At 46.7% G+C, this 24460-nt stretch overlaps 1 long non-coding RNA gene across 1 annotated transcript; it reads right to left on the reverse strand.

Moving 5' to 3' along the window:
- Positions 1-1223: 1223 nt before the first annotated feature.
- Positions 1224-15702, reverse strand: LOC140487670 (uncharacterized). The gene is made up of 3 exons (XR_011962855.1): positions 15585-15702; positions 11487-11615; positions 1224-1344 (listed from the first exon to the last, which is right to left on the reverse strand). It is a non-coding gene; the product is annotated as an uncharacterized lncRNA (long non-coding RNA).
- Between the last annotated feature and the right edge of the window lie 8758 nt (positions 15703-24460).

The following is a 24460-nucleotide window of genomic DNA, read 5'->3' on the forward strand; positions in this document are numbered from 1 at the left end:
ATGGTGTAGTGGACAGTAAATGCGGTTATCAAAGGGGATCTTGACCAATGGGCCAGTGGAGCAAGGAATGAAAGATGGAGTTTAATTCAGGTGTTGGATTTTGTTAAGACAAACCAGGGAGGACTTACACAGTTAATGGGAGGGCTCTGGCCAGGGTTGTTGAACAGAGAGAGAGAGACCAGGGGGTGCAAGTTACATTGTTCCTCGGAAATGGCATCACAGGTGGACAGGGTGGGGAAAGCGACATTTGACACAATTGCCGACATTGGCCAGCACTTTGTTACATACGTTGGAGATATTTGTAATACTGTCCTAAATATTTCCCTTGGGCAGAGGAGGCCACGGGGTGAGCCTAAGAATGGTGAATAACCAAGGGTAGGGGAGTCCAAAACTAGAGAGTATAAACGGGAGATGAGAGAGCAAGGATTTAAAGAGGGAGCTGAGGGGGAACATTATCCACAGAGGATGGTGCAGAGACGGAACAGACTGCCTCAGGCACATGGGAGAAACAAGAACAATTATAGCATGGAAAAGACATTTGGGCAGGTACACTGAGAGGAGAAGGTTTGAAGAGATAAGGGCCAAAGGCAGGCAAATGAGACTCATTCAGTTTAGTGAACATGGGAAGGATTGAGGAGTTGGACCACAGGTTCTGTTTCCATGCTGTATTACTCTGTATCCAGCTAAAGAGGATTAGTGTAACAAAATAAGGCATGTTGTAGACACTGAAGCAAGTTACAGTGATGGGGATGGTAGCCTGGAATGAAGTACATTTCAAATATGTGGAGGGACTATCGGGAAGAGAGGAGGTTCCAGGGACAGGGACTATTGTAGGAGTTAAAAATGACTGAAGACACTGGTGCACAAGCCATGCCACAGACACAGTGTTGCAGCGTAGTGAGTCTTAGTACAGTGTTGGAGGGAGAACACAGAACAGAAAGATCCCAGGCAGCATTCCCAACCTCTTGTCGGAGGCCTACTCTCCCCTCAGTTGTACTGATGCTCACTAAGACAGCACAGGACTGGATTGATAACTATGAACTCCGGATGCTGTCTCAGTGCAACATAAGTTAATGTAGACATGGTGATTGAGCATGGGGTGTGTCTATACTGTGCTCCCCATCCAGCACTGTATCTATATCATGTCTTGTTAGCGATGTTTGGAGCCCTCTCATTGCTACCTGCTCTGTGTACTGTGAGTGATCTTACCTCACGGCAGGATTTATTGAAGGCTCCAGATCTCCCTTCCCTTTGAAGATGGTTGGTCAGCCAGAGTGACAATGAGGTGATGGATGAGACACACAGCAGTTGGGAAGTCTATTGAGTAAGCAACTTCCTGAGTACCTACAGGAGACATAGAGATAGACAGAATGGGAAACTAGACTGATGCAGTGAGGGTTACACAAGGAGAATGGAAATGAGCCCCACAGAGATCTGGAAAATCCCAAACTCCATCCCTGGCCTGTGCTGTTGCATCTCTCTGGAGTGGAGAATTCTGTTAGCTCAGGATCTAGAGTAGCTGCAAGAGAGAGAGACACTGACAGAGGCAGCAATTAGACCCAGACAGTGAGGGATACCACATGGAGAGAGACTGAGTGATATCACCAGAGTTCTGGAAGACTTCAGGATCACACAGTCATGTTGGAAGAATGGGTTTGGCTTCACGTATCAGTACTCAGGGATGAGCAACCAGTGAGCAGGTGAAGTGATGGCCTAGTTACATTATTGTTAGGGCATTTGTCCAAAACCTCAGCTAATGCTCAGGGGCGGTAGGTTTGAATCCCATCATAAGATATGGTGGAATTTAAAATCAATAATTTTAAAAATAGCAATGAACAATCCATAAACAAATATGAAACCATTGCTGATGTACAAAGATCCCAATCCCTTAGATTAGATTCCCTACAGTGTGGAAACAGGCCTTTCGACCCAACCAGTCCACACCATCCCTCCAAAGAGTAACCCACTCAGACCCACCTCCCTCGACCTAATACACCTAACATTAGGGGCAATTTAGCATGGCCAATTCGCCTGACCTGCGCGTCTTTGGACTGTGGGAGGAAACCGGAGCATCCGGGGGCAATTCACGCAGACACGTGGAGAATGTGCAAACTCCACATAGCCCATGGCTGGAATCGAACCTGGGAGCCTGGTGTTGTGAGGCAGGAGTGCTCATCACTGAGCCACCGTGCCGCCCACTTGCCCTTTCCACAACGAGATCTGATCATCCTCACGTGGTCTGCACGACATCCCCACAGCAAAGTGTTTGCCTCTCAATTGCCCACCGAAATGGCCGAGCAAGTTACTCAGGTCATGGGCAGCTAGTGCTGGGCAATAAAGGCTGGTCAGCCAGAGACACCCACATCCCATACCTGATTTCTGAAAAAATCCAATAGGATGGTCCCACTGGAACTGTGCTGGGACCAGTTTCCTGGCCAATCATGTCAGTTGGTTTATGGACAGGGCTTTAAACTGACAGAGAGGATGCAGTGACAGGGTTCAGGTGAAAGGAGCTTTCCAAATCCAGAGAGAAAAGGTGAAGTATGGGAGCAACATGAGAATGTGTCTGAAGGCAATCAGAAAGGAACACGATGGGACAGAGTTTAACTAAAACTGTACATCAGTGAATAGGTTTGTGACAGGAAATTGTGGGAAAGAGTAAATTATGATTTTTTTTTGAATGGACGAAGTCTTATCAATGAGGTAGATGAATGTCTGACACTGAGATAAAAAAGATTTAGACACCAGAGAGACGTGGTTACAGAGTGAACAAAAGTTGGACATAACTATTCAATGGATCACAACCTTGCAGAAACCCAGGCAAAATGGGTAACAAAAACAATAATGGGTAAAAAAGGCATCACAGAGAAAGCATTTGGCCTCAGATCATGAAGTAGAGTCAGTCTGAATGTAAATCCTGGCTACTACTTGCCAAGGACACAAGCAGCACAACAGTTTTAGCCACTGAACAGCATTTCATTGTTCATCACTGCATTAAACAGGGACTCATTGGAATTTTTTAACAAACACATTGTGATAATTTTGGGAAACTTCAATATTCACATAATCTGGGACAGTCACACTGACAACAATGACATTGGAAGAGTTCAGAGATTTTTTTTTCCAGTGTTTCTTTGAATAACAAATTGTGCAACTGGCTGGGGAGGTAACTATCTCAGAGCGACCGTTGTGTGATGAAACTTAGTGAATGAGTAATGTCACCTGTAGAGATCCTCATGGAAATTGTGAAGAAGTGCAGTTTAAAGAAATATAAAGTTTTAAAGTGAATCACAGAAAGGACAAGCTACAACTAGAAACAAAAATAGCCAATGACATGAGTTTGAGAGGAGAACTGACCAAGGTAAACAGGCTAAACAGACTGAAATATGTGCCTGTAAATGAACAGTGGAAAACTTTTGAAGGAGCATTGTAAAACATCAACAAAAGGGCATTCCATTGAAATGGACAAATCCTCAGCAAGAAATCCCCATCGGTCCCTCACTCAAGTAAAAAGGATCATATTAGATAATCGGGCTTGGAGGATCACCAAAAAGTACTTAAAATCCTGAAGTGAGAGAATGTTTTAGGAGTAAGTTTTAAAGGGATTGCAAAGGGTCTGCTCGCAGGAGGAGGTCAGATGGAAGAGGGAATAATTGTCAAGGTTTTATGTCACAAAAGGAGCTGGGAGAGCTGAAGGTGCTGGAGGTGGTGAGAGTGTTACAGAGAGGGGTCAGGGTCTGAACGGTGTTACAAAGCCAGTACAGATTGCTGCAGCTGGAGGGGTTTGCTGAGGTAGGAAGGGACATATGTATTTTTTATTTATTCATTCATGGGATGAGGGTGTCACTGATTGGACCAACGTTCTTTGCCCCACTGCTAATTACCCAGAGTATAGCACAGAGGCAGCCATATTGCTGTGGGTCTGGTGTGACGTGCAGGCCAGACCAGGTTAGAATGTCAGATGGTCTCCTCTAAAGGACGTAAGTGAACCAGATGAGTACTTCCTACTCGTCAACAATGCTTTTATGGTGGCCTCACCAATGTCCTGTACAGCCACAACGTGACATCCCATCTTCTACTTTCAATGCTCTGCCCAAAGAAGATAACCATCCCAAACGCCTGCTTCACCAGCCTATCTACCTGTGACACCACTTACAAAGAACTGTCTACCTGCATCCCTGGGTCTCTGACTGACAACACTACCCAGGGCCCGAACATTAACTGTACAAGTCCCGCCCTGGTTTGTTTCACCAAAATGGAACACCTCACATTTATCTAATTAAACTCCATCTGCTATTCTTCAGCCCACTATCCCAGCAGGACTGTTCATCCTGTTGTATCATAGATAACTTTCTTCACTGTCCACTTTCCCACCAATTCCAGTGTCACTCAAAAAACTTACTTACCTCAAAACCAATGTTCCCATCCAAACTATTTATCCAAATGACAAACAACAGTGGACCCACTTCACCGCTGGTCACATGTCTCCAGTCAGAAAGGCAACATGTCTCCCATCACCCTCTGTCTCCTACCATCAAGCCCAATTTTGTATCCAGTTGACTAGCTCCTCCTGAATGCCATATCCTTCTACATTGATCTGAGCTTATTACCCAGTTTACCATACAGAACGTAGAACACAGAACAGTACAGCACAAGACCCATCGGCCATGGTGCCATGCCCAACTTTTACCCGACTGTAAGATCAAACTAATTTAGATAACCTTCATTTTGCCCATCCAAGAGTCTGTTAAAGTGTCCCGTTCCAATCACCCACCACTCTCTGTGGAAAGAACCTACTTCTGAAATCTCCCCTTACCCATCCTCCAATCACCTTACAATTATGCCCCCTTGTACCATGTATGCCATGGGATAAAGAGGTCTCTCACTGCTTACTCTATCTTTGCCTCACACCATCTTGTTCACCTCTACCAAGTCACACCACACTCTTCTTCACTTCAATGAGAAAAGCCTCAGCTCCCTCAACCTTTCTTCATACAGGCAGCATCCTGGTAAACCTCCTCTTTACCCTCTCTAAAACTTCCACATCCTTCCTGTAATGAAGGGATCAAAATTGAACACAATATTCTAATTGGGATCGAAACAGGGCTGTATAGAGCTGCAGCATAACCTCATGGCTTTGAAACTCAATCCCCCAGCTAATGAAAGCCAATGCAACATAATCCTTCTTAACAACACTATCAGCTTGGTAGCAAATTTGATGGATCTCTGGTCATGAAATCCAAGATCCATCTGTTCCTCTACACTATTCAGTATTCTGCCTTTACCCCCTGTATTCTGCATTCAAGTCTCACCTTCCAAAATGCATCACTTCACACTTTTCCAGATTTGACTTCATCTGCCACTTCTCTGGCCAGCTCTACATCCTGTCAATGTCCCATTTCAACCTCCAGCAGACATCCACACTATTCACCACTCCACCAACCTTCGTGTCATTATCAAACTGACTTACCCACTCTTCCACTCACACATCCAAGTCGTTCATAAAATCACAAAGAGCAGAGAGTTTTTGACCTCTCCCTGCAGAAAACCACTGGTCACTGAGTTCCAGGCTGAATGCTTTCCAACTGTCATCACCCTCTGTCTTCTATGGGCCAGGAATTCTGTATCCAGACAGGCAGGTTTCCCTGTATCCCATGCTCTGTACTTTCTCAATGAGCGATAAATGTGTTTTATCACATTCTCAAAGGTCTCAATAAGATTTGTGAGGCATGGCCTGTCCCTTACAAAGTCATGATGACTTCCTCTAATCAAACTATGGTTTTCCACGGAATCATAAATCCTGTCTCTCAGAGTCCTCTCCAATAATCTGCACATCACAGACAGAAGACTGACAGGTCTGTGATTCCCAGGATTATCTCTATTCCCTTTCTTGAACAACGCATGGCTGATTCACCTAACCTGCACATATTTGGGCTATGAGTGGAAACCGGAGCACCTGTCGGAAACCCATTCAGACATGGAGAGAATGTGCAAACTCCACACAGACAGTCGCCTGGGGCTGGAATTGAAATCGCATCCCTAGTGCTGTGAGGCAGCAGTGCTAACCACTGAGCCAATGTGCTGCCCCATGTAACTCTCTAGAGCTTCTGATCCTTGGTTCCTCAAACTTAAGTTAGCTTCCTTCTTCCTCTTGATGTTCTACATCCCTTGGTACCTTGTCAAATGCTTTGCTGAAGTTCATGTAGACAACGCTGACTGCTCTGCCTTCATCTATTGCTTGGTCAACTCATCAAAGAGTCAATCCGGTTTGTGAAACACAGTTTCCCACTCACAAAGCCATGCTGACTATCTCTAATCAGCCCTTGCCTTTCCAAATATATGTAGCTCCTTTCTCTCAGAATCTCCTCCAACAACTTACCCAGCATTGGCTCACTGGGTTGTGATTTCCTGGGTTTTACCTGCAGACCTTAAGTGATGGAACAGCATTAGCCACCCTCCAGTCTTCCGGTAACTCATTGTGTCTGTTGATAATATAAATATCTCTGTTGGGGTCACTGCAATCTCTTCCCGAACTTCCCATGAATATTCAAGGATCGACCTAATGAGATACTGAGGATTGATCGACCTTTATTTGTTTTAAGATTCCAGCACTTTCTCTTCTCTGTTGAGGATTCTTTCCAAGACATCACTATTTATTTCCCCAAGTTCCCGAGCTTCCATGTCTTTCTCCACAGTAAATGCTAACAACACTATTTTGTCTAATATCTCACCCACCTCCTGACAGTTAAGGTGCCCTATTCTCTACCAAGTTACTCTTTAGCCTTTTGTGAAACTTGTGTAAAGGTTTCTGAAAATTCAAATAAACCGTATCCTCGGTACAGCCGCTCCTACACCCGTATCTATTCTGCCATTTATATTCACACCAATAAAAATAAAATCCAACAGGTTAAAAAACACATTCTCTTTTTATTAAAAGTGTTTCTAAGGGTCCGGTTATTGTTCATTGAGATATACTTTCAAACATATTTCAGCTCACGACCTACTGTCAGGTTAACACGATTTGGTTTCAGACTGGCAGCAGAAAGGGTTATGGGAGTTCATGTTTATCAATCTAACAAAGGTAGCTTATAGGTTCAACAGGTAATAGACGTTTTGGAAATAAGGAGGGTCGTGGGGACTGAAGGACATTATGGAGATAGGGAGTGATGTCGGGCCTGAAAGCGGCCAAAGAGATCTGCAGGGCTGTTGGGTCTGAAGGAGGTTGCACAGATCAGGAGGATCATGGGGATTGAAGGAGGTTACTCTGAACGGGAGGGTCGTTGGGTCAGAATGAGATTATGGAGATAGGGAGGGTCGTGGGGCCTTTTGGAGGTTATGGAGTTAGGGAGGTTTGTGGGGAATGATTCAGGTTACATAGATAGGAAGAGTCGTGGGGACTGAAGGAGTTTAGGGAGATAGGGAGGGCTGTGGGGACTGAAGGAGGTTATATAGATAGTAAGTTTATAGAGAAGCACAGGAAAGAAGACCAGGTATCGGCCATTTGACCAGAGTCGGTCCCACCATTCAATATGATCACGACTGATCATTTAACCCAGTACAGTATTCCTGCTTTCACACCTTACTCTGATATTATAGTGACGACTGGCATTTAGTGATACAGTGGGCTGTAGTAACTGGGACAGGGGTGTCGGGGGGTGTCTTACAGAGATAGGGAGGGCTGTGGAAGCTGGGACAGGTGACAGATACAGGGCCAGTTTTAGGAATGGGAGGACTTTACAGGGATTTGGAGGAATGCAGGGATGGGACGTGATAACAATCACAGGGAGGATTTGGGAGTTTGATCTGAGACGGGTACAGCTGAGAACAGAAGTGAGTCAAAGATTCAGGACAGGTAGGGACCAGGTAGGACTAATAAATTAAACTGCATTTATTTCAATGCAAGGGGCCGAACAAGGAAGGCAGATTAACTCAGGGCGTGGTTAGAAACATGGGACTGGGATCTCATAGCAATTACAAAAACATGGCTCAGGGATGGGCAGGACTGGCAGCTTAATGTTCCACGTTACAAATGCTACAGGAAGGATAGAAAGAGAGGCAAGAGAGGAGGGGAGTGGCATTTTTGATAAGGGATAGCATTACAGCTGTGTTGAGAAAGGATATTCCCAGAAATACAACCAGGGAAGTTATTTGGGTGGAACTGAGAAATAAGAAAGGGATGATCAGTTTATTAGGATTGTATTACAGACCCCCCAATAGTCAAAAGGAAATTGTCAAACAAACTTGTAAGGAGATCTCAGCTATCTGTAAGAATAATAGGGTAGGTATGGTAGGGGATTTTCACTTTCCAAACATCGACTGGGACTGCCATAGTGTTAAAGGTTTAGATGAAGAGGAATTTCTTAAGTGTGTACAAGACAATTTTCTGATTCAGTATGTGGATGTACCGACTAGAGAAGGTGCAAAACTTGACCTACTCTTGGGAAATAAGGCAGGGCAGGTGACTGAGGTGTCAGTGGGGGAGCACTTTGGGGACAACGACCATAATTCTATTTGTTTAAAATCATGATGGAAAAGGATAGACCAGATCTAAAAGTTGATGTTCTAAATTGGAGAAAGGCCAATTTTGACGGTATTAGGCAAGATCTTTTGAAAGCTGATTGGAGGCAGATGTTCGCAGCGAAAGGGACGGCTGGAAAATGAGAAGCCTTCAGAAATGAGATAATGAGAATCCAGAGAACGTATATTCCTGTCAGGGTGAAAGGGAAGGCTGGTAATTATTGGGAATTCTGGATGACTAAAGAAATTGAGTGTTTGGTTCAGAAAAAGCAGGAAGCATATGTCAGGTATAGACAGGATAGATCGAGTGAATCCTTAGAAGAGTATAAAGGAAGTAGGAATATACTTAAGAGGGAAATCAGGAGGGCAAAACGTGGACATGAGATAGGTCTGACAAATAGAATTTAGAAGAATGCAAAGGGATTTTACAAATATATTAAGGAAAAAAGGGTAACTAGGGAGAGAATAGGGCCCCACAAAGATCAGTAAGGCGGCCTTTGTATGGAGCCGCAGAAAATGGGGGAGATACTAAATGAATATTTAGCATCAGTATTTACTGTGGAAATGCATATGGAAGATATAGACTGTAGGGAAATCGATGGTGACATCTTGCAAAACATCCAGATATACAGAGAAGGAAGTGCTGGATGTCTTGAAATGGTAAAAGGTGAATAAACCCTCAGGAACTGATCAGGTGTACCCGAGAACTCTGTAGGAAGCTAGAGAACTGATTACTGGGCCTCTTGCTGAGATATTTGTATCATCAATAATCACAGGTGAGGTGCCAGCAGACTGGAGGTTGGCAAACGTGGTGCCACTGTTTAAGAAGGGTGGTAAGGACAAGCCAGGGAATGGTAGACCGGTGAGCCTGAACTCAGTGGGGGGCAAGTTGTTGGAGGGAATCCTGAGGGACAAAATGCACATGTATTTGGAAAGGCAAGGACTGATTAGGAATAGTCGACATGGCTTTGTGCGTGGGAAATCATGTCTCATAAACTTGATTGAGTTTTTTGAAGAAGTAACAAAGAATATTGAGGAGAGCAGATGATAGATGTGATCTATATGGACTTCAGTGAGGCATTCGACAAGCTTCCCCATGGGAGGCTGATTACAAGGTTAGAACTCATGGAATACAGGGAGAACTAGCCATTTGGATACAGAACTGGCTCAAAGGTAAAAGACAGAGAGTGGTGGTGGAGGGTTGTTTTTCAGACTGGAGGCTGTGACCAGTGCAGTGCCACAAGGATCGGTGCTGGGCCCTCTACGTTTTGCCATTAACATAAATGATTTGGATGCGGGCATAAGAGGTAAAGTTAGTAAGTTTACAGATGACACCAAAATTGGAGGTGGAGTGGACAGCGAAGAGGGTTACAACAGGATCTGGACCAGATGGGCCAATGTGCTAACTGGCAGATGGAGTTTATTTGAGATAAATGCGATCTGCGGCATTTTTGGAAAGCAAGTCTTAGCAGGACTTTACCACGTAATGGTAAAGTCTGAGGGAGTATTGCTGACCAAAGAGACCTTGGAGTGCAAGTGCATAGCTCCTTGAAAGTAGAGTCGCAGGTAGATAGGATAGTGAAGGCGGCATTTGGTATGCTTTCCTTTATTGGTCAGAGTATTAAGTACAGGAGGTGGGAGGTCATGCTGTGGCTGTACAGCACATTGGTTTGGCCACTGTTGGAATATTGTATGCAATTCTGGTCTCCTTCCTATCAGAAAGATGTTGTGAAACTTGAAAGGGTTCAGAAAAGATTTACAAGGATGTTGCCAGGATTGGAGGATTTGAGCTACAGGGAGAGGCTGAACAGGCTGGGGTGGTTTTCCCTGGAGCGTCGGAGCCTGAGGTGTGACCTTACAAAGGTTTACAAAATTATGAGGGGCATGGATAGAATAGGATAAATAGACAAAGTCTTTTCCCTTGTGTCAGTGAGTCCAGAACTAGAGGGCATAGGTTTAGGGTGAGAGGGGAAAGATATAAAAGAGACCTAAGGAGCAACTTTTTCACGCAGAGGGTGGTACGTGTATGGAACAAGCTGCCAGAGGATGTGGTGGAGGATGGTACAATTGCAACGTTTAAGAGGCATTTGGATGGGTATATGAATGGGAAGGGTTTGGAGGAATATGGGCCGGGTGCTGGCAGGTGGGACGAGATTGGGTTGGGATATCTGGTCGGCATGGACGGGTTGGACCGAAGGGTCTGATTCTGTGTTGTACATCTCTACGACTCTATCACTCACAGAGGTTATAAAATTAAACTGTGTGGTCGCGTCTGGAGGAGACTAAAGCTATAAAGGTTTGTAGTTACCGAAGGAAATTACATCAATCGGGACCAGCAGAGTTTACAGAGACTGAGTGCATTTTAGAGACAGGAAGAGTTCATAGTCATCATTAGAAATGCGGAAACTAATTTATGAGAGAAGCAGGGTCACTCTGCTTTGTGCCCAGAAACAAGGAGGAGTCGAACAGCTGGAGGAGGTTACTAAGGTACAGAGCTTTTTTGTTTTGTGACGGGGAAGGTCACAGAGATCATGAAAGTAGTAGGAGTTCAAAAAAGTCACAAAGGCAGGGAGGTGTTTCAGGTCTGGAAAGGACTACACTGACCAGGATGGCTTAAGGAACTGAAGAGTTGTTTTTCTTCAGTTAAGGAGAGATGTGACAGAACCCGGGATTAAAGACAAAGGCAGAAACTTGGAGAGTTTTACTGATATGAGGAGTTTACAGGGATAGGTAGGATTGTAGGGGCTGATAGAGATAGGGGAAGTGGTATCAATGAAACAGACAATGGAGAAACTGACAGACATAGGGAGGGTTCTGTGGAACAGATGAATTTACAGACAAGGTGGTGATAATGAAGCCTGAGAATTTTCTCATGTTCCTTGCCCAGCATTGTTCCAACATCATCCCCTCAGTATCTGAATTAAAGTCCACTAACTCCTCCCTGTGCTGTTTACTGTGAGTGATCTTACCGGCTGCAGGATTTACTGAAGGCTCCAGATCTCACTCTCCATCTCTCTCTGGCTGACCAACTGTCTTCAATGTGGTGATGGACGAGACACGAATTGGGAATTCTGCTGAGTCAGGGACATCAGGAATACCTACAGGAGACAGAGAAGTGGACAGAATGGGAAATTAGACTAATGCAATGAAGGTTACACATGGAGAATGGCACTGAGTCCCACAGAGATCTGGAAATTCCCAGTCTCCATCCATGGCCTGTGCAGTTGCTTCCCTCTGGAGTGGAGAATGCTGTTGGCTCAGGATCTGGAGTAGCTGCAAGAGTGAGAGACACTGACAGAGGCAGCAATTAGACCCACACAGTGAGGGATAACGCATGGAGAGAGACAGTGATATCAGCAGAGTGCAGGAATGTATCAGGATCACACAATGGTATCATCAGAAGTGGTTCTGACCAGTGAGCACTGCTCCCAGTACTCAGGGAGGACTGAGCTATTTTATTGGGATAGGCTCCTCTGGTACCAGGATTATGCTGTGTGCTATAAACGGACACAGATGAGGATGGGGACAGGTCTCAGGTGAATGGAAATTCCCAAGTCCAAAGAGAAAGGTTGAAATATTGGAACACCATGGAGATGTGAATGAGGACCAAAAGAAAGAAACAGTAAGGGACTGAGTTTAATTAAAATATGACATTGTCAAACAGATTTGTGACAGGAAATCATTGGTTAAAATAAACTAAATGCCATTTCCGCCCCTCACAATTCCTCATACACCACAAGTGACATCACTTCCGCCGCTCACATCATCGCTGATGTCACACACTCAGTGACTTCCACGCCCCCCCAGTGCCGTGTTTGCCACCACTTCCGCCCCCACCAACGCCACTCATCTGCATTCTGCTGACACCCCCCCAAGGTCCCACCGTCACCATCTCTGCCCCCAGAACCCGGAGGGGAACACCACCCCTGCTCATGACTCCATCCCCATTCCCCCTAACACCACACCCACTCCAGTTACAGGCTCCGTCGCCTCCCCCAGCTCCACTCCTACGCTTGGTCCCAGCTCCCAGTCCTGCCGAGTTTTCACCATTCCCCCTGACCTCCCTCTCACTGAGGACGAATGATCAGTCCTCAGCAAAGGCCTCACCTTTATCCCCCTCCGTCCACACATCAATCAATTTAATACACGCCGTGACATCGAACACTTCTTCCACCACCTCCGCCTCAGAGCTTACTTTTACAATGAAGACTCCCGCCTATTTTCTGAGGGCCCCTTTGCCGCCCTCCAATACACTCCATCCACCTGGAGACCCCGCGCTGGCCTATTACCTGCCTTCGATTTCTTCATTTCCAACTTCCACCGAGACATTAACCGTCTCAACCTATCTACCCCCTCCCCCACTCCAACCTCTCACCCTCACAATGTGCAGCACTCCACTTCCTCTGCTCCAATACCGACCTCACCATCAAACCAGCAGATAAAGGGGGTGCAGTGGTAGTCTGGTGCACTGACCTCTGTACCGCTGAAGCCATGATGCCAACTCAAAGACACCTCTTCCTACCACCCCCTCTACCATAACCCACCTCCCATCACCAAACCATCATCTCCCAGAGCATACAGAACCCCATCACCTCAGGAGGAGATCTTCCACCCACAGCTTCCAACCTCATTGTCCGGGATCCCCCACTGCCTGGTTCTACCTCCTTCCCAAGATCCACAAGCCTGACCACCCTGGCCGACCCATTATCTCAGCATGGTCCTATCCCACCGAACTCATGTCTGCCTACCTCGACATTGTCCTATCCCTAAATCCAGGAATTATCCATATTCGTTCGAGACACCACTCACACCCTCCACTCCTCCAAGACCTCCGTTTCCCCAGCCCCCAACGCCTCATCTTCACAATGGATAACCAATCCCTCTACACCTCCATCCACCATGACCAGGACCTCCAAGCCCTCCGTTTCTTCATCTCCCGACGTCCACAACAGCACTCTTCCACCTATACTCTCATTAGTTTGGCTGAACTTGTCCTCACCATTCACAATTTTTCCTTCAAATCCTCCCACTTCCTCCAGACCAAAGGGGTAGCTATGGGCACCCGTATGGGCCCCAGCTATGCCTGTCTCTTTGTTGGCTATGTAGAACAGTCCATCTTCCATCATTACACCGGCACCACTCCCCACGTCTTCCTCCGCAACATTGATGACTGCATTGGCACCACCTCGTGCTCCCTCGAGGAGTTTGAGCAATTCATCAATTTCACCAACACATTCCACCCTGACCTTAAATTTACCTGGACCATCTCTGATACCTCCCTCCCCTTCCTGGACCTCTCCATTCCCATTAATGACAACCGACTTGACACCGACATTTTTTACAAACCTACTGACTCCCACAGCTACCTAGATTACACATCTTCCCACCCTACCGCCTGCAAAATTCCTACCCCTATTCCCAATTCCTCCGCCTCTGCCGTACCTGCTCCCAGGTGGGCCAGTTCCACCACAGAACACACCAGATAGCCTCCTTCTTTAGAGATCGGAATTTCCCTTCCCACGTGGTAAAAGATGCCCTCCAACGCATCCCATCCACATCACACAGCTCCACCTTCAAACGCCACCCCTTCAACCGTAACAAGGACAGAACACCCCTGGTGCTCACCTTCCACCCTACCAACCTTTGCATAAACCAAATCATCCGTCGACATTTCCGCCACCTCCAAACTGACCCGGCCACCAGGGATATATTTCCCTCTCCACCTCTCTCCACTTTCCACAAAGACCAATCCATCCGTGACTACCTGGTCAGTTTGACGCCCCCCAAAAACCCACCCTCCCTTCCTGGCACCTTCTCCTGCCACCGCAGGAATTGCAAAACCTGCGCCCACACCTCTCCCCTCACCACCATCCAAGGCCCCAAAGGAGCCTTCCACATCCAAAGTTTTACCTGCACATCCACCATTATTTATTGTATCCGTTGCTCCCGATGCGGTCTCCTCCACATTGGGGAGACTGGACACCTCCTAGCAGAGCACGTTATGGAACATCTCTGGTACACCCGCACCAATCAACCCCACTGCCCTGTGCCCCAACATTTCATTTCCCCCTTCCACTCTGCCGAGGACATGCAGGTCCTGGGCTTCCTCCAGCACCACTTCCTCACCACCCGACGCTTGAAGGAAGAACGCCTCACCTTCCGCCTCGGAATACTTCAACCCCAAGTCATCAATGTGGACTTCACCAATTTCCTCATTTCCCCTTCCCCCACCTCACCCCACCTTCAGCCTTCCAGCTCAGCACCGCCCTCATGACCTGTCCTAATGGCCTATCTCCCTTCCCACCTTTCCATTCCAACCTCCTCTCTGACCTATCACCCTCATCCCCACCCCCATTCACCCACTGTACTCTTTGCTACCTTCCCCCATCCTCCTCTCTGACCTATCACCTTCTTCCCCACCCCATTCACCTATTGTACTCTATGCGACTTTCTCCCTATCCCCACCTCCCTCTCATTTATCTCCCCACTCTGCAGGCTCCCTGCCTCTGTTCCTGATGAAGGGCTTTTGCCCGAAACGTCGATTTTCCTGCTCCTCGGATGCTGCCTGACCTGCAGTGCTTTTCCAGCACCACTCTAATCTAGACTCTGGTTTCCAGCATCTGCAGTCCTTCTTTTTAACCTTATTGGAGGAGGAGACTACCGAGATAAGGCACGTTGTAGACACTGAACCAAGTTACAGGGATAGGGATGGTAGTCTGGAATGCAGTACATTTCACATATGTGGAGGGACTATCGGGAAGGGGAGAGGTTACAGCGATAGGATCTGTTATAGGAATTATAAATTATTGAAGATACTGTACCACAATTCATGTCATAGTTATACTGTTGCAGAGTAGTCAGTTTTAATATGACAGAACTTACATTGGGGTCGTGATTGAGCCTGGTGTGTGTGTGTGTGTGTGTGTGTGTGTGTGTGTGTGTGTGTGTGTGTGTGTGTGTGTGTATACTGTGCTCCCCCTCCAGCGCTGTATCTATGTCATGTTGTGTTAACAGATGTTTGGAGCCCTCTCATTGTTCTTTGCTCTGTGCACTGTGGGTGACCTTACATCAGTACAGGATTTATTGAAGGCTCCAGATCTCCTTTCCCTTTGTCTCTCTCTGGCAGACCAACTGCGTTCAATGAGGTGATTGACGATCCACCCAGCAGCTGGGAAGGCTATTGAGTCAGGACCTTCCTGAATACCTACAGGAGACAGAGAAATAGACAGAATGGGAAATTAAACAGATGCAGTGAGGGTTACACATGAAGAATGGCACTGAGTTCCACAGAGATCTGTAAAATGGAGCAATATTAAGTAATAGTCCCAGATAGTTGGAAGATGTCAGGATCACACAATTGTGTCGGAAGAATGGGTTTAGCTCCATGATGCCCTGGTATCAGTGCTCAGGGATGAATACCCAGTGAGCAGGTGAAGTAATGGCCTAGTGGTATTATTGCGAGAGAATGTATCCAAAACTTCAGCTAATGTTCAGGGGAGGCAGGATTGAATCCCACCATCTGAAAATGAGACATTTGAAAGCAATAATTTTAAAAATAATGTTTAACAATCCACAAATATGTATGAAACCATTACTGATGTACAACAAATCCAAACAATTGTCCTTTCGAGAAGGACATCTGCCCATCCTCACGTGGTCTGCACGACATCCCCACAGTAAAGTGGTTGCCTCTCAATTACCCTCTGAAATAGCCAAGGAAGTCACTCAGTTCAAGGGATTCTAGGACTGGGCAAGAAAGGCTGGTCAGCCAGAGACTCACACATCCCATACCTGATTTTAAAAAAATCTATTAGGATGGTCCCCCTGGAACTGTGCTGGGACCTGTGTCCTGGCCAATCATGTCGGTAGGTTTATGGACAGGGCATTAAACTGACAGAGAGGATGCAGGTGAAAGGAGCTTTCCTAATCCAAAGGGAAAAGGTGAAGCAATGGAACAGCATGGGAATGTGGCTGAAGACAAGAAGAAAGGAACAGGATGGGACAGATTTTAACTAAAATTGTACATCAGCAAATAGAGTTGTGACAGAAAATTTTGGAAGAGAGAATATTTTTTTTTGAATGGACAAAGTTGCTGCAATAAGGTCAATGGTTTTGTGACACAGAGATAAAAGATATTTACACACCAGGGAGACATGGATACAGGGTGAACAAAAATATTCAGTGGTTCGTAATCTCGTGAAAACTCAGGCAAAATGGGCAACGCTAACAATAATGGATAACAAAGACATTACAGAGAAAGCATTTGGCCTCACATCATCAAGTAGAGTCAGTCTGAATGTAAATTCTGGCTACTACTTGCCAAGGACACAAGCAGCAGAACAGTTTTAGCCACTGAACAGCATTTCATTGTTCATCACTGCATTAAACAGGGACTCATTGGAATTTTTAAACAAAGGTATTGTGATAATTTTGGAAAACTTCAACATTTGTATAATCTGGGACAATCACACGGTCAACATTGATATTGGAAAAGGAGTTCGGTTATTTTTTTTCCAGTGTTTCTTTGAAAAACACATTGTGCAACTGTTCAGGGACATAACTATTGCAGAGCGACCGTGTAATGAAACTTAGTGAATGAGTAATGTCACCTGGAGAGATCCTCTGGGAAATTGTGATAAAGTGTAGTTGAAATAAATATAAAGTTTTAAAGTGAATCACAGAAAGGACAAGCTACAACTAGAAACAAAAATAGCCAATTACATGGGTTTGAGAGGAGAACTGACCAAGATAAACAGGCTAAACAGACTGAAATATGTGCCTGTAAATGGACAGTGGAAAACATTTGAAGGGACAATGAAAAATACTCAACAAAAGGACATTCGATTGAAACAGTAAAAACCTCAGCAAGAAATTCCCACTGATCCCTCACTCAGGACAAAAGGAATCATACTAGATCATGAGGCTGAGAAGATCACCAAAAATTACTTAAAATCCTGAAATGAGAGTGTGCTTTAGGAGTAAATGTTAATGGATTACAATGGGTCTGCTCGCAGGAGGGGGGCTGTGGGAAGGGGAGCTACGGTCAGGGTTCATTGACACGACAGGAACAGGGAGAGGTGAAGATGCTGGAGATGGTGAGAGTGTTACAAACAGTGGTGAGGGTGCTACAAAGCCAGTACAGATTGCTGCAGCTGGAGGGGTTTGCAGAGGTACGGAGGGACATAGGTATTTTTATATATTCATTCATGGGATGTGGGTGCCACTGCATGAAAGAACGTTCTTTGACTCCACTGCTAATTACTGAGAGGGTAGCTCAGAGTCAGCTATATTGCTGTGGTCTGGAGTCACATGTCGGCCAGACCAGGTTAGAATATTTGATGACCTTCCCTAAAGGAAGTTTGTGAACTAGATGAGTTTTTCCTCCTGATCAACAATGTTTTAATGGTGGCCCCATCAATGTCTTTTAGAGCCACAACATGACATCCCAACTCTTACTCTTAATGCTCTCCCGAATGAAGATAACCATCCCAACGGACTGCTTCACCAGCCTGTCTACCTGTGACACCACATTCAAAGAACTGTGTACCTGGGTCACTGGATCTCTGACTGAAAGCACTACCCAGGGCCCGAACATTAACTGTACAAGTCCCACCCTGGTTTCTTTCCCCAAATTGGAACACTTCACCTTTATCTAATTAAACTCCATCTGCTATTCTTCAGCCCACTATCCCAGCAGTACTGTTCATCCTGTTGTATCACAGATAACCTTCTTCACTGTCCACTTTACCACCAAGTTCAGTGTCACTTGAAACAATTACTTACCAGGAAACCTATATTTCCATCCAAACCATTTATACAAATGACAAACAACAGTGGACCCACTCCACCGCTGTTCACATGTCTCCAGTCAGAAAAACAACATGTCTCCCACCACCCTCTGTCTACAACCATCAAGCAAATTTTGTATCCAGTTCACTAGCTCCTCCTGAACGCCATATCCTTTTACACTGATCTGAGCTTATTACCCAGTTTATCAGACTGAACACAGAACGCAGAACAGTTCAGCCCAAGACCCTTCGGCCATGATTTCATGCCAACCTTTTATCCGACTGTAAGATCAAATTAAACTACATACCCTTCATTTTACTGTTATCCATGCGTCTGTCCAAGAGTCTATTAAATGTCCCAGATGTGTCTAATTTTACTCCCACCATTGGCAGTCCATCCAACCACCTACCATTCTCTATCCTCTTATCCATCCTCCATTCACCTTAAAATTATGCCGCCATGTAATAGCCATTTATGCCATAGGAGGAAACGTCTCTGACTATTCACTCACTCTGTGCCTCTTATCATCTTGTTCACCTCCACAAAGTCGCCCCGCCCCCTTCTCCAATGAAAAAAGCCTTAGCTCCCTCAACCTTTCTCCGTAAGAACTGCCCTCCATTCCAGGCAGCATCTTGGTAAATCTCCTGTGTACACTCTCTAAAACTTGCACATCCTTCCTGTAAACAGGGGACCAGAACTGAACACAATATTCCAAGTGTGGTCTCACCAGGACGCTATAAAGATGCAGTAAAACCTCACGGCTCTTACAGTCAATCCCCTTCTAAGGGGAGCCAACACAACATATGCCTTTTTAACAACTATCAACGTGCGTGGCGATTTTGAGGGATCTATGGACACGGACCCCATGATCTCTGTTCCTCCGCACTGCCAAGTATTTTGCCTTTCACCCTGTATTCTATATTCAAATTCCACCTTCCAGAGTGAATCACTTAACACTTTTCCAGATTGGACTCCATCTGCCACTTCCAGCCCAGCTCTGTGTCCTGTCAATGTCCCATTACAACCTCCAACAGCCCTCCACATTCCCCAGCACTCCACCAAACTTCATGTTATTGGTAAACTTACTAACCCACTCTCCAACATCCACATCCAAGTCGTTTACAAAATCCACAAAGAGCAGAGTCCCAGAGCCGATTGTTACAGAACCCCACTGGTCACTGAGCTCCAGGCTCAATACTGTCCATCTGCAGCCACCCTCTGTCTTCTCTAGGCCATCCAATCTTGTATCCAGACAGACAAATTTCCCTGTATCCCAATTTTCCTTCTTTTCTGAATGAGCCATCAACATATTCTGCCACATCCTCAAAGAATTCAATAAGGTTTGTGAGGCACGACCTGACCCCTCACAAACCCATACTGGCTGTGGCTAATTTAACTATGGTTTTCCAAGTAGTCATAAATCCTGTCTTTAGAGTCCTCTCCAATAATCTGCACACCACAGACATTCAACCAATTCTGTAATTCCCAGAATTCTACCTCCATAACATGGCTCGGACTTTACAAATCTTCCCTCATCTGCCATGTTCCCCAGAAGGGCACTGGAGGGTGGTGGGGGTTACAGAGATAGAGAGGAATATCAGGACAGGAGGATTTTGCAGACATTAGGAGGGTTGCAGTGCCAAAAGGAGGCTTCAGTAATTGTGACGTCTCATGGTGATGAAGGAATTTGAGGAGGGAGGGAGGGAGGAAGGATTGTAGGTAAATGAGAGGTTTCACAGTTTAGGTGTTTTGTTAGGACTGCAAGTGGTTACTGAGTTTGGGAGAGTGTAAGCACTGGTGGATATTACATAAACATGTGGGTTTGGTTGCAATGCAGGAAGAGGATTCAGGAAGCTGGAGAGTATGGGGTCTGAACGAGGTTACACAAATGGGAAGAGTTGTCCGGAGTGCAGGTGTTCACAGAGAAAGTAATGGTCTGATCTGGAGCAGAGGACCCAGACTGGGAGGGATGTGGGGACTGGATGTGGTTTCACAGGGAGGGAGGACCATAGACCCACAGGAGGTTACAGAAATATGGAGAGCTGTAGGGCTGACAGGGCTTCATGGAGTTGGGAATGTTGGGAGGGATAGAGAAGTTTACAGGGATTAGGATGTTTGTAGGCCAGGGCTGGATCACAGACAGGGACTGTTTTAGGGAGCTGAGCAGATTACAGAGATAAAGAGGTTTGTATCGACTGGAAGAACAAACAGAGATATGCAGGGGAGTCGTGACTGAAGATGTTTATAGACATAGGAAGGCTTAGGTTCTGGGGGTAATGGAGATTGTGGAATCTGGATTTCTTTTCAGAGACTGGGATAACAATTTTGGTCAGAAAAAGTTTCACAGATAAGGGAGCATTGCACAAACAGGAGGAAGTTGTAGGGGAGGGTGACGTTTAAACAGATAGTGGTGTAGGAGCTGGACAAGGTTATGGAGATGGGTAGATGGTGGAGACACAGGAGGAGCTTACATTGACATGGGGGTGATAGTGACAGGAGGGTGTTAAATAGATAGTGGGTTTTGTAGGGACTGGATTGGGAGAGGCACAGGCATGGAGTGAGTTCGACAGATCAGGATTACTGCAGAGACCTGAGAGGATTACACTGATAGGGATGGTGGTCGGGTCTCCACAGACTGTTGGTGTTTAGGGACTGGAAGAGATTTGGTCGATAGGGAGGGATGTAAGAGCTGCAGGAGCTTATGGAGAGTTGAAGAGTTGGAGCAATTTGCAGAGGGAGGGTTCTCAGACAGGAGTAGGTTATAGATAGTGAGGGCTGTGTGGTCTGAGTAAGTCAAAAAGAGGAGAGTTTTCGGGTCTGGAAGAGGTTACACTGACAGGGACAGTTGAAGAGACTGAAGCAAAAATGCATGGAGAAGGTTACACAGATAGGGAGGTGAGTAGGGACTGAAGGTGAATACACAGACATGGAGGGTTGTATTGTTAGACGGAGCTGAGAGGGATAGGGACTGGTGTAGGGATTTACACAGATAGGGAAGGTTGTGTTTTTGGAGAAGGTTACAATGATACAGACAGTGTTAGGCAGTGTTTATTGGACTACAGAGGAGTTCAGAGAGAATGTATTATGGGGAGTGGAGGAGATTACAGACACAGAGATGGCTGTCGGGTTGAAAGGAGCTTCTCCAGATCCTCAGTGCTGTAAGGCTGGAGGTAGATTATAACAGAGTGTTGCCAAGACTTAATTACTTCACTGATATAGAGCAGGTCTCAGCACGTAACTGTCAAAGGGAAGTTGAGACAGTCCAGATGTGTTTTCAGAGATGCAAATGTTTGTGGGAGTTTCAAGAGGGAACAATGATTGGGAGTGCTGTACCAAACGGTAATAGTTATAGGGAGGGTTCAAAAAGCCGGAAGAGGTGACAGACATATCGATCTTTGTAAGGACTGGAGAAGGTTTCATCGCCAAGGAGTGTTTTAGAGTCTGGAGGAGATTACAATATTAAGGAGAATATTGGGGATAAGGCAAGGTTTAAGAGATGGGTATGGTTGAGAGGGCTGGACAATATCCTGAACGGAATCGCCATCGTGTGCAACCAGGCTATTCGGCCCAACCAGTCCATTCCAAAACTCTGAAAAGCATCCTACCGAGACCTCTACCTGTACATTAAACCCTGCATTTCTCGTGGTGAACTTACTTAAACCACACATTCCTGAATACCACAGTCAATTTATGATGGCCAATCCACTGATGGTGCAAATTTTGGACACACACACACAGCAAGGGAGCGACACGCAAACACACACAGTGAGGGGGATACACGCAGACACACAGCGAGGGAAGGACAAGCACACACACACACACACACACACACAGTGAAGGGGATACATGCAGACACACAGCGAGGGAGGGACACACGCAAACCGAGGGAGTGACACACACAGCGAGGAAGGGACACGCACTCACATAGCGAGCGAGCGACATGCACACGCGCAGCGAGGGAGGGACACGCACACATAGCGAAGGGGGGAACATGCATCTGCACACACACACACAAACACACACACAGACACAGCGAGGGAAGGACACACACACACACACACACACAGCAAGGGAGGGACACACACACAGTGTGGGATTGACATGCAGACACACACGCAGTGAGGGAAGGACACTCACATACACTGTAAAAGGGTCACACATACTCACAGCAAGAGGGGACACGTACACACAGCGAGGGATGGAAACGCTCATGCTCAAGCACACAAACACAGACACACAGCCAGAGCGGGGCACGCACACACACAGCCAGTGAGGGACATGGACACACACAGCAAGAGAGGGACACGCGCACACACAGCAAAGAGGAGACACACACACACACACAAACACACCGTAAAAGGGTCGCACATACTCACAGCAAGTGGGGACACGTACACACAGCGAGGGATGGACACGCTCATGCTCAAGCACACAGATACACAGCGTGAGAGGGACAAGCACACACACACATAGCCAGGGAGGGATATGGACACACATAAACACACACACACACACACACACACACACACACAGGGCAAGAGAGGGACACGCGCACACAGCGAGGGAGGGACACACACACAAACTTGCAGCGAGGGAGGGACGCGTAGACACACAGCATGGGAGCGACATGCACACACATAACGAGGGAGGGACACACAGCGAAGGAGGGACAAGCACACACACACCACGACCGGGAGGGCATGTGCACACTAATTGAGAGGGGGCACACACACGCAAAGCAAGGGAGGGACACGCACAAATACACACATACGCACACACGCACACACACACACACACACACAGAGCGATGCAGGGACACGCACATGCACACAGTGGGGGAATACACGCAGACACACAGCAAAGGAAGAATACGCACATACAATCCAAGGGAGGGACATGCACACACCGCGATGGAGGGACAAGCACACACATATCAAGGGGGAGGGCATGTGCACAGAAACTGAGAGGGGGCACACACACACAGCGAGAGAGGACACACACAGACATGGCAAAGGTGGGACACACGCACACAGCAAGGTGGTCACACACTCACACATACAAGGGACAGACACATACACGCAAAGCGAGGGAGTGACACGCACACATACATACACCACACAAACACAGAGCAAGGGAGGGACACGCACACACGCACACAAGGGACGGACACGCACACATACAGACACACACACACATACACACAGAGTAAGGGACGGACACGTGCACACACAGCGAGGGAGGGACACAAACACACAGCGAGAGAGCGACATACAAACACACACAGTGAGGGGGTTACCCGCAGACACACAGTGCAATGGAGGGACACACACACACACACACACACACACACACACACACAAGGGATGCACACACACACAAAGAGCGAGGGAGTGACACGTGCACACACAGCCAGAGGGACACACACACAAAGCGAGGGTGGGACACGCACATACACTGCAAGAGGGACACACATACGCACAGCAAGAGACACAAACACACAAATAGAAACACACACAGCGAGAGAGAGAGAGAGACACGCACACACACTGGGCGAGAGGGGAACACGTGCACGCACAGCCACGGAGGGACATGCACACGCATGGAGGGACACAAACAACCACAGCAAGAGAGGGATATGCACACACACAGTGAGGTGGAGACACATGCGCAAGCAGCGAGGGAGGGCCACGCACACACACGCACAGCAAGAAGGACACACACACACACACAGATACAGTGAACGGGGATACGCACATACACAGAAAGGGGGACCCGCACACTCTCAGTGTGGGAGGGAGACACAATTACACACACACACACACACACACACACACACACACACACAGAGGACACGCACGTAAACACACATGCAGAGTGAGGGAAGGATACACACTCAGAGCGAGAGAGAGAAACATACTCATAACGCGATGGAGTGACACAAACAGCGAGTGAGGGACATGCAGTGAAGGGGGGACACACAAACACATACTGTGAGAATGTGACACGTACACACAAACAGTGAGGAAGACACACACACACACACACACACACACACAGCGAGCGAGGGTCTTGCTGAGACACACAGCGAGGGAGAGATGCACACACACACAGCGAAGGAGGGACAGTCACACATAGCGAGGGAAGAACAAGCACA

This window comes from Chiloscyllium punctatum, chromosome 17 (genome assembly GCF_047496795.1).
Source record: "Chiloscyllium punctatum isolate Juve2018m chromosome 17, sChiPun1.3, whole genome shotgun sequence".
In the NCBI taxonomy this organism is placed as follows: domain Eukaryota; kingdom Metazoa; phylum Chordata; class Chondrichthyes; order Orectolobiformes; family Hemiscylliidae; genus Chiloscyllium; species Chiloscyllium punctatum.